This window comes from Anomalospiza imberbis, chromosome 31 (assembly GCF_031753505.1).
Source record: "Anomalospiza imberbis isolate Cuckoo-Finch-1a 21T00152 chromosome 31, ASM3175350v1, whole genome shotgun sequence".
Taxonomy (NCBI): domain Eukaryota; kingdom Metazoa; phylum Chordata; class Aves; order Passeriformes; family Viduidae; genus Anomalospiza; species Anomalospiza imberbis.
The window spans coordinates 67511-81454 of NC_089711.1; the positions used below are offsets into that span (position 1 = coordinate 67511).

The window sequence follows — 13944 nt, forward strand, 5'->3', positions numbered from 1 at the left end:
TGTAGAGAATTTTCTCACGCAACTTTCTGTAAACAACCTATTGTTTTGCATTCCTTCATAGAGGCAGAGAAATTTGATAGACTGGTAGTTTGTCCAGTGTCGTTGGAGAGGTGGCACGTTCACCCTCCAATCCACTGGCACCTTTTGAAAACTAGAAATGATTGGAGTCAGAAGAAATAAATTAGTCTCTTCATTGTGACCAAAGCTGAGTGCAATGTTTTTCCTTGTGTCCTCGGGTGACAGAGGCGAGGCAGTGGCTGCTCCCTGGGGCCTTGGGAGCAGTGAGAGCCATCCAAAATAGGATCTCTACTGGGCTGTGGAGATAAGAGTGACCAGCCAGCAATGCTCTGTGTGAGACTGGAGCCATCTGTGAATGTGAGCATGGAAAGCTGACCTTCAAAACAGAGAAAAAGGGGTCCTTGGGTATTTGCCACAGCTTGGAGGGGCTCTGAGTCACCTGCTCCAGTGGAAGGCATCCCTGTCCGTGGCAGAGGGGGCTGGATCTCGAGGGTCTTTAAGGTCCCTTCCAACTCAAGCCCCTCTGTGAGTCTGAATTACAAACCCACGATGACAAAGAGAACACAGCAAACCTGGGTCCCGCTACATTATTGGAGGCTGCCGTAGTCACTTGTGTCACCTGGAGACTGGTTTGTATCTGGAGGAATTTTCATGGTCCCACAGTCTTTAGGTGTGACATTCCTGGTTTAAGGCCCCAAAAGATGCCAGAAGAGATTATTTGCAAGTAGAGAATTGGTTGAGCTGCCTGTGAACCAGATGGGAAAAGTGTACTCATGCTATTGAAGCGTTTACCCTGTGCAGGTGATATTTAGTTTCCATTTGGAATATGCAATGTTCTTGCACAATGTTTGTATATGCATAAATACTGGCTTTAAATCCTAATTCCATCTTCACGCAAGGATGTGTAATCCATCAGGAATATTTAACACGGAGCCATATTAGCTTTGGGCTTGATGGTACGGGTTGCTTAAAGTGTGTGATGAGTAATGGTAGCTCTAACAAATATCCCTCTTGTTAATTTGTGTTGGGGAAGATGAAATAGGAAAGCCTTATAAATATGATTGCCTGGCAAAAGATTTGGAAAATCCAGACATTGAGATGAGAACTAGATTTGAAATAGCAAACCTTGACTACTGAATAACTAGAAAACAATAGTATAGCCAGGTTGAAAGCAATCCCCCCTTCTGATTAAACAATGCCCTTTACCTGCAGATGGGTCCAAAGGTCAAATGGAATGCTCTGTCTCACCCCCAATGTATGGTTCATCCCACACCTGTGACCCTCCCCTGAAGTATCAGAGATCTGGGACCCCATTGGCCCAAGTCCTGTTCCAGCCCACCTTGAAGCCCCCTGATAAGGTGTGCCCGAGGGACCGGACGCTCTCTTGGACCTTCCCCTGGGACCCTCACCTGGAACCCTCGCTCCCTCTCTCTCCCTCTCCCTCTCTCCCTGGGCCTGCCACGAGTTGCGCCTGGCAACTCCAAGCAGGGCCTTTCATCCCTTTTAATAAACCACATCTTCTAAGACCTGACTTCAGAGATCTCTCATCCCTCCAAACCGTCCTGGAGACCCACACTCTCTACAAATTTGGGTCAGTCCTTTATCAACCCTGTTGCATAGAAATCACTGTGTTTTAATCCCTGTGTTAGCTTTCACCATCCCCTTTCTCTTCTGAAAAACGGCTCAGAATGCTTCTGTTTGCTTCTGTATTGCTCCATTATGTTGACATGTAAGTACTGCTGTATTTGCCTACAGAAGCCGTGCAGCATGGAGGGAGATGCTGTCTTGGAACCACATCCAAGTGACCACAATTGCTTGAAAAAGAGACTTACCATCACTGTCACGAGCATGTGCAGGAGGTGCTCTGGCTACTTGGTGTCCAATTCAACCCCAAAAAGATTCTATCCCGAGAAAGTAATTTTCAGTCCAAAAAATGTTTTCATTTTAAGAAACAAGGAACTGCTCAACACTGAAATGGTTGTAGTTGCAAGGAAAGGCTGTTACAAATATTTGTTTTTAACATAAAGGAAGGAAAAATCTTTGGTTAAAAAAAAAAAAAAACAACAAAGAAAGATATATGAAATAGTAAAATAAAAAAAACCAAAAAACAGCCATAAACCAAACATGCACCCATCCACAACCATCACTCCCCAAAACAAAAAGAATTCAACCAACCAAGCTACCAAACCCAAACTAAAACCAAATATATCCAAGGAAATAGGGACTAATAGAAAAAACATTACTGTAGTAATTTTAAGCCCTGTGCTAGCTTTCACCATCCCCTTTCTCTTCTGGAAAAAGTCTCAGAATACGTTTCTCTTAGCACTAGTTTTAATGTTCCCTTATTAATGCTTTTTCTCTTCAAGCCAGGTCTCCTAAGCTCTCAGAGATAAGCATTATACCCTTGGTAGCTCAGCTACCTCAGGTGGCATAAAGAAGCAGGATGGCTCCTGTGACAGTGTTGGAAACAAAAAGTTTTAATAAAAGGCAAAATAAAAAAGCTCTTTACCGAGAAAACCCGAGCCAGGGCAAGAGGTTCTTGCTCCTGCTAAAACACTTCACAAAAGTGATGAACTCTTTTGTTCTCTTCTTTTTCTAGGGAATTGCTTAGGTGGGACTTTTTGGCTCCTGTCCAATTAGCTATCCTTAAGTTTGAGGTGAAGTCCCCAAGGTCCTATGAGGTGTCTTTTAACCAAACTGAGGAGAGAACCTTCTGGGCTTTTTTCCTTTTTAAGGAGACAAAGGGTAACTTGTTTACTCCGTCAACAGGGGGCACATTCCTACGCCTGATGTTTATATTTAAGTATTGTTTGTCTACAGAAGCCGTGCAGCATGAAGGGAGACGCTGGCTGGGGACCCACATCCCAGTGACTGCAATTGCTTGAAAAGCAGACTTACCCTCAGCAGCAGGAACAGGAGCTGGAGCAGGAGGTGTACCACCAGTTTTGGGTTCAAAGTGAGCTTGCAAAGTTTCTGTTTGGAGAAAGTAACTTTTAAAAAGTAAGGAAATGCAGAATACTGGAATGGTTATGGTTGCAAGGAAAGGCTATTACAAAATGTTAATGGTTTCCAATAGAAAGAATGGGAAAATACTTTGTTTAAAAATAGAAAAGGAAAAGAAAGAAAAGAACAAATCCCTTCCATTTCCCCCTGCCACGTGGCAGGTGATAGCCAGTTACCCCAAGGTCCTGGCCGTGCTCCTCCTGGCTGCTGCAAAAATTACCCCTGTCCTGGCCGGATCCAGGACACAGGATCTGCCCTGCGGGTCCTGGCTCTTTCTCTGGGTGAGAGACCCCCATGGCATCTGTCCCGGCAAAAGGGACTTTGGGACAACCGATTGCTTATTGACATTCCCCCCTCTGCCCCTGCACATACTGAGCTGGCAGGAAGGTGACCCACATGTCACTCCAGGCACACTCTAGGCAGCAAGGACAAAGAAAGTTTTTGAGGGGCCTGGGTCTTAAGGTCTTTTGTTCCAGGAGCACCACCTGTTACTTTCAGATTCTGCTCAGGGATAACCAGTGACCTCCTTTTTGCTCTACACCAGACAAAACCATGTGTGGCACATAAATGGTCACTTTTTTCCCCATTTATTTTCAAGTACATTCTCTCAATCAGGACCATGGTGGCTCCTGCTCTGAGGTGCATTGGCCATCCCTCTAGTACATTGTTTAGATGTTTTTTGAGAAATAGGCTCAAAATGCCACAGGGTTACTTCCTTCATTCCTTCATTCTTGGAGCTAAATATGGAGTTCCTGTGCAAGGCAAAGGCACTCACGTATGAGCAGTGCAAAGGGGTCAGTCAAATCTGGTAACTTGAGCAGAGCAGGGGTTGTCACCAATAACCTTTAAAAGATACAGAAAGGCTGTTGGACATTCTGGAGTCCAGTGTAACACCTCCATGGATCCCTTTAATGATTCATACACAGGCTTTTCCAATAGTTCCTAATGGGGGATCCATAATCAACACCATCCAGTCATTCCCAAAAAGGGACACAGGTGTGGGCTCTGGTGTTTGACAAATTTCTTCCTCCCTTTCTTTCCCCAAACTGCACTGTCCTTGTGAGTGGGACAGCCAGGAAATCAGACATGGGTAGGTATAGACATGGTCTTGAAAACAAATACAAGATGTCATTGAAAATGTGCTTTGGATGGTAATATTCAACACATTCTCAACTGCATGCTCTTATTCCCTCTCCCTGTAATGACTGGACAACACTTATTTTTGGTGCCAGCTGGCTTAAATCAGGAATAATCTTGGGTAGGGGGAAAAAGACAATGAAACCATCATAAACTGAGTATAAAATGTTTATCTGCATGTGTCAGTAACTCCAACGGCCAGCTGCAGTCAGCACAATTATCAGCCTGTAATTGTGCTCAGGGCCAGCGTGGGCCTTTCCACGTCAGCTCCTCCTGCACAGCACATGGGGGCCTGGGCTTGCTGTTGGCTTGTTTCCTTTTAGGAGACTGGGATGAGGAAAGGCTGGGGGGTTTTGTCAAAGAGATAATATTTGAGTGACCGTGTATGTGCTGGAAGTCTCACAGACTGACTGGCCCACGACAGGATCACCCAGTGCTGGGGCAGGGGGGCTGCACCTTGCTGCCCTGGTTAGGGGTGTTAAGCTGCTCCTTTGCCTCAGAGAGGGCCAAGTGCAGCACTTTTGTGCAGAAACACTTCATTAGCCCTGGTTTGCAAAGCTGCTGCAGCAACTGGTGTGGCCAGAGCACCCCTTTCTGCACTTGGAAATGAGCTGAGTCAGTCATGGGACAAGGCAGGGCATTCCCCACGTGTGCCCATTGTGAATTCACTGTGCCCCGACTGTGTCGCGTCCCGCTCCTCAGTGGCATCACGCCCAGCCTGGAACATGGAACTCCCCGTTTCCAAGGACACGTGGCCATTGTCACCAGCACACAGCAGGGCTGGTCAGACCCTTCGGCGGCTGCGTCGAGAGCAGAGGTGTCGGAGCGATAGCGAGTGTTGTTCCAGCTTGGTTGGTTCTAGCACACGCTGTTCAAGAGGCCGATCCACACACTGAGTGGAGGTAATTATTTACAGTTCAGTGCAGAAATGGGGGGGCTCAGGGACAAATTCACAAAGCCAGCACCACAAGAACCAGAGTGTCTTTGTATTTCTACATTTTAGCAAAGAAAGGAATTAGTGTTCACTGACTGCAAGTTCCCTAGTTGTCTTCATAATTAGTATTCTGTCTGCTGCTGGGCAATGATCCTCTCACTTCTCATGCTCAATAGTCTGCATGCTCAGACTATCCCTTCTTCTTAGTGAGAGGCTTCTTGAGTGGATAGCCATGGTCTGCCCCAGGTGGAATGGCCTTTTACCTCGCAGGAGGTGATTCAGCACAGTTTCTGCATTGGCTTTATCAGTTTGTTCCTTTCCTTGGGGATTCTGCCAAATGTCCTTGTGCCCATAAATTCTCCATTCTTTGTGTCCACCATCAGTGGTACATCCTTCTTCCCAAGCCTTGCTAACCTCCCCTGTGTCTGAGGAAACTGAAGCCTGTCAAGCCCTGCACCTCCACAAGGCCATTCAGCCAAGAAGCAACCTGCCTTTCAAAGGCCTGGCCATCACTGAGAGCTTGTTGGCTACTTCTTGTTTCATGGGAATAATCTCCCTCCTTGTTGATGAGCCTTGAAAGCCACAAAGGAGAAACATCAAAGAACACATTTTCCTAACAAATATTTTGCATTTTGCAGATTTTTCAGCAGGATCAGTGCCTGTGTGGGAGCCAGAGCACCCGAGGCAGAGCGGGATGGCGGAGCTGTGGGCCTGGGCACGATCCAGAGCGTTCGGCAGGGCCCCAGCCCGCACTGCGTCCCGCAGGGCCCCCAACAGCGCTGCGATGCCCGTCAGGGTGACCCAGGGGTCCCAGGACCAACAGGTGAGGGGCAGCTGTCGGGCTCTGCGGGTTGCCAGCGGGTGGGGGCTTGGCCGTGGTGTTGGTATCAGGTGCTGCTGACCCCGCGGGACCTGTCGGGCAGGGCTGGGGCCCCACTGGTGCTCCAAGGGCCCCTTTGAGGCAGCTGCCCCGGTGGAAACGACTCACAGGGATGACACGGAGGAGGTGCCAGTGAAAGTGGGAAGTTCTCTGATGGAAGTGGTTCCCAGGGATGCCATTGAGGAAGTGCCAGTGAAAGTCAGATGTTCTCCATGCTGGGACACTCAGGAAATTCATGCTCTGGGCATGGCTCTTGGTCAAAATGCATAGATTTCTCATTGTTCTGTGTTTGCCCTGCACTCACCGAACATGTCAGGAGAAAGGAAACGCTCTAACAGTATTTTTTACTATTAGGAGTAGCCATTTCTTTTTTCTCAGCTGTGATGCATAGTGGAGAGCTCCAGCTACATGCACACCATTTTCAAAGCTTTTCCAAACAAAGAAATTTTAGCATTTTTAGCAGCCAAAGACATGAATCTTCATTGGTTCTAAATTACATCATTTCTTCAATTAAGTAATATTCTATCTTCGGTATTGATGTCTCCCTTCACATGGTAATTAGTGCACATCTTTCAGTCCATTTATCATAGCTTTTCAGATTTTTTCTAAGGCAATTTTGCCTACGGAATGAAGCAGTTGGATGGCAGTAGTTGTTTTCATTAAAAAATGTAGGGTGATGAACATTTTAACCTCCAGCGGAATGCAATACATTCTGTACTAAATGATGAGATCAGCCAAGCAACCCAAATTTTGTAATATCTGATTAACCTAGGATAAACTGCTTCCATTTCGCACCTGCAAAGAATTGCATCTAGAGCTGAGGACAAGAGAAAGGGCTCTCATGCCTGTTGAGAGTCGAAATTCACCTTATGCAGGTGAAATTCTTCTTGGAGCTGACTCCAGGATGTGCTTCCTTAGTACCAAATAAATCCCAGCATCAGGTCGTGTCCAAAATTCTTACATTTTTGTCAACCACTCTCACCTGGATAGTTAGCTGAACACTGGCCAGTTCAGTTGTACTCAGGCACTTGATTTCAAGGGAAGCCTGTGCCTATAAATTCTAGAAATTGGGAAAGGATGACTTGCTACTTGAACGCTTGGCTGCATTAGAGGCTAAGGGAGGGTTGCTCTCTCAGGGCAGTTTTGTAGCCGGCTGCTTGCAGAGGGAGAACTGTGTCAAAGCAGCCCTTTTTAGTGATGTGACAGCAAGCCTTCTCAAATACAGCTCTTGTTTAAAGAGAAGGGCCTAGTTAATCAGCAGTGATGGAGAGTAGGCTGAAGTTTTTACAGAAAATATCTTTTTCCTTTTAGCCAAATGCCAGCGAGGCATTGCACAATGGAAGTGTGCAGAATGTCCAATTGTATAACCCACTTGGAGGTATGGTTGCCTTTCACATTTTGCTCAATATCTGTAAGACTTTCAACTTGGTAATTCAGTTTTGCAGCATATTCTCGGGACAGGGGATCTCTTGTGTTCAGAGATCTTGGCTGGAGGTGGTATGCCCTCAGGTCAACCTTGCAGTCTCTTGTCACTGCATGTAGCCACTGGTTTGTTTTCCCCTGAGAAAGCCTGCCAGTCCTTCCTTGTTCCCATACTGCTTGATGGGATGCAATTTGGAGCATTGAGGTCAAGGTTTGGACCACTCCATGCACCTAAACTCACTGCCTTGGTAGCTAAGCTTTTGGTTTTGGAGTATCTAGGCACTGTCGTTATCCTTTAAATTTAATTGGGAATTGAAAGAAAATGACCTTGAGGAAGTTGCGTAGAGAATTTCACAAGGTCAGCATGGGAAACTTTGCTTGATTTAATTTTTTGTCTTGGTCGTTGATAAGCGAGTGTTGCCACAACACTGTGTTGGGTTCTTTTGAAGGAAATGGAAAGGAAGATACTGATGTCATCTTCCCCACGGATTCCATCATTTCCCACAAAGCACAACGTGCTTGGGCGATGTCATTTGTTATTAATCTGCTCTCAGTGCTGTTTCCCCAAGGAGCCTGGCTCCAGGCAGACTCGAGGTGCACATTCCCCGTACAGGCACTCAGTGGTGCTGCCTGCAGCAGTGAGCTGAGCCAGGTACAGCCAGCTGCCCTGAGAAAAGCAGGCTCTCACCTGGCTGTGGCTGCAGTCACCTGCCTGCAGGGACTTCCCTGCCACTGCAAGGGCAGCTCTTGCTCTGCCTTAGCCTAGTGCAGAGCATTTTAAACTAGCATCATGGTGGCTTTCCGGAGAGACAAAGCTAAACTTCAGATTTCTCCCTGGGGACGTTCTGTTTCACATGTGGATGATGATTTGTGTGATTCTTGGTGGTGGTCTACACAGATCCTAAGGGAATATTTAACACTCAGTAACTGGGGTGTGAGGACTGGCAGTAGTGAGACAATTGTGGAACTTGGTGCCGCTTTGGCTTTAGGCTGGCACAGAGAAACTCAGGTGAGACAGGTCTGGTTGCTGGTAGGGTACAGGGTGCCTTTGCAACCTGCTCCATGCAGTACCAGTTAGGGACTGGGCTTTGTCACAGAATCAGAGAATCAGAATCAGAGTTGGAAGGGATCCACAAGGACATGCAAGTGCAGCTCTGTCCCCAAGAATCCCACCAGGTGCCTGTGGAACTTGTCCAAATGTTTTCTGAGCTCTGGTGGACTTGGTACCCTGAGCAGCCTTGTGGGGAGCCTGTCCCAATGCCTGATCACCCTCTGGGTGAAGAACTCTTACCTAATTTTCATCTTAATGCTTGGTTATGGTTTCAGGTAATTTTCTTTAGAAGTCATTCAGGGGTATGGTTTTAGGAGGTGTTTTGTTTAAATGATGTGGGAAGTTTCTCCATCCACATTGGATTGAACTTCTCAAACATTAGTAGTGTCTTCACTCGACAACTGGCATGTTTACAGCGTTCTCAATAATTGAAGTGTGTGATGTTTGTGCAATTAGGTTTGCAGACAAATAGCAGAGAGGCATGGTCCAAGGAACAGGAAGTGGAGAAAGGCATTAAAAATTTGACCTACATTGAAAGACTGAAGGAGCGTGTAAAGAAAGTTCAGTCTTCCTGTGTGTGATGGCAGGGACAAAGCTCCCGGATTTCTCACCAATACGCATGAAGTCTCCATCAGCCACTAAGCAGGAGTTCCTGGTTTCAAAACAGCGCCTGCTGCGTCATATCCCCTCCCTTGACCTGCTGGCCACGCTTCACCTGATGCAGCCCAGGACACGGTTGCCTTTCTGGGCTGCCAGCACACGTTGCCAGCTCATGCTCAGCCTCCCATACACCAGCACCTCCAAGTCCTCCCCACCTTCATCCCAGCCGCCCCATCCCATCGCAGCATCCCTGCCCAGCAGGGACAGGCCATGTCCCAACCCCAAAGATGCAGCACTTTGCACTTGGCCTTGTTGAATCTGATGAGGTTCCCAGGGCCCTACTTGCCAAGGTTCTCCATGTCCCTCTGGATGGCATCCCAGGCCTCTGGTGTTGTCAAACTTGCCAAAGGTGCATTTAATCCCACTGTCCATATCATTGTTATGGACATCATATGAAGTCATATGAAAACCACCATGCATATAAAGAGTTTTTCATAAATACCTCCCCTCCAGTATCACTCCTTTACATGGTATTTTTAATGACTGTTCCTTCCTAATGCTTTACTGTCTGGATTCGTACTGATCTATAAATTCTGAACAAATAGAGTTTCAACAGTCTTGGTACATCCTTTTGCGTCAACTACCTTGCTTCCTCCCACTCCCCATTTGACAATTCATTTTCTGTTTTTTCTTAACTGAAGTGAAAATACCAGAGCTCAGGAGAGCCCCACACAGCTCTCCAGATTTTGTGCCTGAGAGAAGGAAAAGGATGCCCACGAACCCTGCAAAATTCTTCCAGAGACCTTTCAGTACTGTTTCTCAATGACCCATCAGAGACAGGGTGATTCATTTACTGGCTCTGAAGAATTACAAGAAGTCAGAGCTACTTGCCTGCTTAGAAGGAGAGGGAGTTGTGGAAAAGGAGAAGGAATCCCTTGGAAATATCCTTCAGGAGGTGAGATCCTGGAGCTGCTGCCTGCAATGCTAACTCTTAGAAGTCTTACTTCAGGTTTCAATTAGAATCTAATGAGTGGCTTAGGAAATGCTCCTTGTTTACATTTTCCCATCAATTTTACCCAGTTTCCACCCAACTGCAAGTCCATGTGACAAAAAGAAAAAAATCCTCAAAACTTGTTGTTGTTTTTCTAGAATAGCTGGCAGTGATAAATTCTTTGTAATGTTGTTGCTTCTCATGCCTTATTTGAACCCTCCCTCTTTTCCTTGCACTGTTGAACTGCTTGATGAAGTAACTTCACAGGGTGAAACTCTCAAGTGGGTGAAACACTTAGCTGAGGTCCTTAAAATACCCTGGGACAAGTTTCAGAGGAGAGAATTTTGGTAGCTGCACAGGGCAGTATTTCATTTGAACGGACTTGGTGGCCTCTCAATGGTATTTGCTTCTACTGGGGTCTGTGGGGGTTGCCTTCCAGGGAAGGGTGTTCCAGGCAAATCCTACGTGAGAAAGGTGGTGGCCCAACTTTGAGCACACAGTTTCTTTGCTCTTGTGTGGATTGAGTCTTCAACTCCCTTGGCACCTATTATTTCTCATAATTTTCCAGTTGTCCTTTGAGTGCCACTGGTATTTCTTTATTACAGCCATTCATCCGATTCACATTGACTGAAGGATGCAGTGGCTGCTTCCTTCCTTGTTCAATAGTCCCCATCAGTGTAGGCTGTTGCTGAATTATGAAGTATCAAGTATCGTATCAAGTAGCAATATTTCCTTTTTAGCTAGGAAAAAAGCGATGATAAGATTTCAAAGCTCAGCTCCGTAGAGGGTAAGAGATGAAAGAAAATTCTCCTTTCTGTTTCTTCTTGTTAATGTTTAAGGAGATTTTGAAGGCGTAGTTTCTTGTTTGCAGTGTGAACTGCCTCAAGATACTGGTTTGCATTCTGAAAGGGCTTTGTGAACAGCACTACATCCTGAAAATGGTTATTCACATTTTTCTTAACTTCATAGGGAGGGGGTGTTATTTTTTGCTATACATGAAAAACCAGTAGGGAGAACTTGCTGAGCTCTTATACTCACAGCCTTCCTTCTCTTCCCACACCGCCTTAGTTCTGCTTTTAAGAAGTGAATTCCTGATTCTGGGTATCTTTGTTACTTTTAAGCTGTTGAAGTGTAGCTCTAGGTAGGTTATCTCCTGTAAGAGTTCCATAGGAAGCTGTAGTTTCCTCTGAGCAGACACCTGAGAAAGAAAAGCAGTTCTGTTTGCAGAGACAAATGCCAGCATCCTGTGGTGCTTCATGGGACGATGAAAACATGCCCCGTTACAGGTCCAGGCTGTGCTCTGCCATGGCAATGTAGCTGGGTGAAACAAGAGGGCAGCAGGTGTCCTCCTGAGGGTGGAAAAATATGGACTTGCTCATGGAGATGATGTTCTCCAGGTCCTACTACAAAGAAAAGGAAAACAGAAAGGAAAAACCTGGCCTCTCCATGTATTTCAAATGGTGAAGACTGAGAGTTCTGGCATAGTGTACCTTGATTCTCAAAGCTGCATTAAAGACCAAAAAACCTGGATCCCTGGTGCAGGGAGAGGTTCTCATAGTGTCCATTTCCTCCATGCTTGCAGCACTTTGGCATTTACTTACATCCAAATTTCTACAGCCCAAATGGACCACACCTGTTTAATTTTGTTGCCTCTTACATGACAGCTGCTTTGTTCTTCACATCAAACAAAAGTCCTGGAAAACTGGTGCATGATTTTCTTTTCAGCTTTGCTCTAGCTTTGCACTACCAGTTTTACATCTGTAGTCTGCCTTTAGGTGTAATGAATATTGACGTTTTAAATGTCTGCCCGTAGGTAGCCAGCCTGGATGCAAATGAGAATTCTTTCAGTCTGAAGGAACATTTCTTCAAAGACATTCAGGTTGATTGGCCTGGCTACAGTGAAAGAGATAGAAAGACATTGGAGGTGACCCTTTTTCAGTAAGTTCAGTCAAGACAACAGCCATTTCAAAAAACCCTCTGGGAAATGAAGGTCTGTTTTCGCTGTGAGGAAAGAGCGATGACTGCTGATATTTTTGCCTTGTAACTGGAAATGTTGGACCATCCTTACAGAAAAACAGCTCCATCTCCAAATGCCACCAGCACCAGCCAGTCACCGTCTCTGGGACCTTCTGCAAGAAATACTCCACCAAGAACGGCTCAGGTATTTTGTGAATTTTTAAACATTCTCTACCCTAGATGATGTTTTATCCCACCTGCTCTTGGGGTCCAAGCTGTGATATGAAGCAGTAGTGTTGTCTTTATATCATATAAACCCAAAGTGTGTACTTCTAATGGGATTCCTGTATACTTTTCAAGATGCTTACAATGTCAAAGCCTGCCACAAGCTTGCACACATGACTTGTTTCTTATGGTGCATAGGAAACTCTGCTAAGGACAAGATGTGGACATGTTTTGGTACCTAGCTGTGTCTGTGCAGGGTTCTTGACGATATGGCAGCTCTAGTACCTAAATCATGCACAGTAATGCCAGTGCTACTGTTTGAAGACAAATCTTAGGGAAGTCTAGCATAAGGACAAATTCCAGTACTGAGGCATTTGTAGGAAACTTGTTTTTCTGTCCTAAGCAGCATTTAGGCTCCCATTTTGATTCAGGCTATCCCATGTGTGAGGAGGGGACTCTGAATCATCAGGGAATACCTTGGACTCGTCAGGCTTAAAATCAAGAGATGGCCAGTACAAGAGGGCAGGGAAAAAGGTTTGAAAGAATCTTGGAAAACACTGCAGGAAAGGTATATTTTCTATGCCTTAAAAGAATTCTCTTTAAACAGGAGGGAGGACACAGCTCTGGTTTTCCCTAGCTCTTTTCCCAGCCCAAGCAGGAAATGCTGCAGTGCCCAGCATCCTCTTATGTCCTGCCTCCATGCCCACAGCATTTCTGTCAGCGGGCTGGCACAGAGCCGTGTCTGGCAGTCCTGCTCTGAGCTGCTGATGTGCACGGGTGGGAGCAGCGTGTGCTTGGTAGGGAAGAGGCTCTGACCCAGGGTTTCCTCTGGAGAGCAGCAGGAATGAGACCTGCAGCCAGACTGGGGCTTCTCTCTGTTGTTATCATCTCTGCACTGGACACGCTGTGATCAGCAGCGCACCGGCGGCTTCTTGGGGCTGCTTTAGTGAATCGTGTGGGTGTGTGACAGCAAGAGTTGAGTGTGTTCCTGGTGTGTCTAAGCAGAAATAGGAAGCAAGATAAAGCCAACCTGAGCTCCTCATTTTGGGGAAGCCTTTGATAAAGGTGCTGAAGGGAATGTTTTTCTCCCAAAGCCATTTAGCTACAGAGTTGGAGGAGGACTCGCTGAATACTCAGGTGAGAAAGTAGGAATGAAATAGCGAACATATTTAGCTGCAGCACCTCCTTGTATGACAGGCTGTTTTAGGTAAGAAATGTGTGTGTTCAACCATTGCCGGGTCAGAAATGCTGCTTTTTCAGAGCAAAACTAATTGGGATCATCTTTGCAGAAACAGCCTCTGGCTTCTGCCTTTATCAGTCCTGTGAGGACCAAGAAGCAGAGGATTGACCAAGAGCCCAGTGATATCCAGCCAGCAGCTGGTGGCCGCTCTCCTTCTTCCTTGGACCTGCCTTCCACATCCTGCTCAACTTTGAACCTGTCTCCAAATGTCAGCTCCATTTCCACCTCCACCCATGAGCTACAAGAGAAGGATAAAATTCAGACTCCCTCGGGAATCCCAGTGCCTGTCAGGGTGTAGGGGAAGACTCCCAACTCCAAAGGTGAGAAAACAGAGTTAGACAGAGTGAAAAAACCCCATCCTTTGGAATTCGCTTGCCATGAGCAAAGCCAAAGAGATGAGCAGAGAGTGCAGGACCCAGGCAGAAGAGGAGTCACACAGTCCAAGTGCAAAGGGTATTAAAGCGATGGACCACTTTTAGATATGCTT

The 13944-nt window shown here is 46.2% G+C and overlaps 1 pseudogene; it reads right to left on the reverse strand.

Annotated features, from left to right (window-relative positions):
- Nucleotides 1–13944, reverse strand: part of LOC137463877 (zinc finger protein 850-like) — a 234171-nt pseudogene that overhangs the window by 66615 nt on the left and 153612 nt on the right.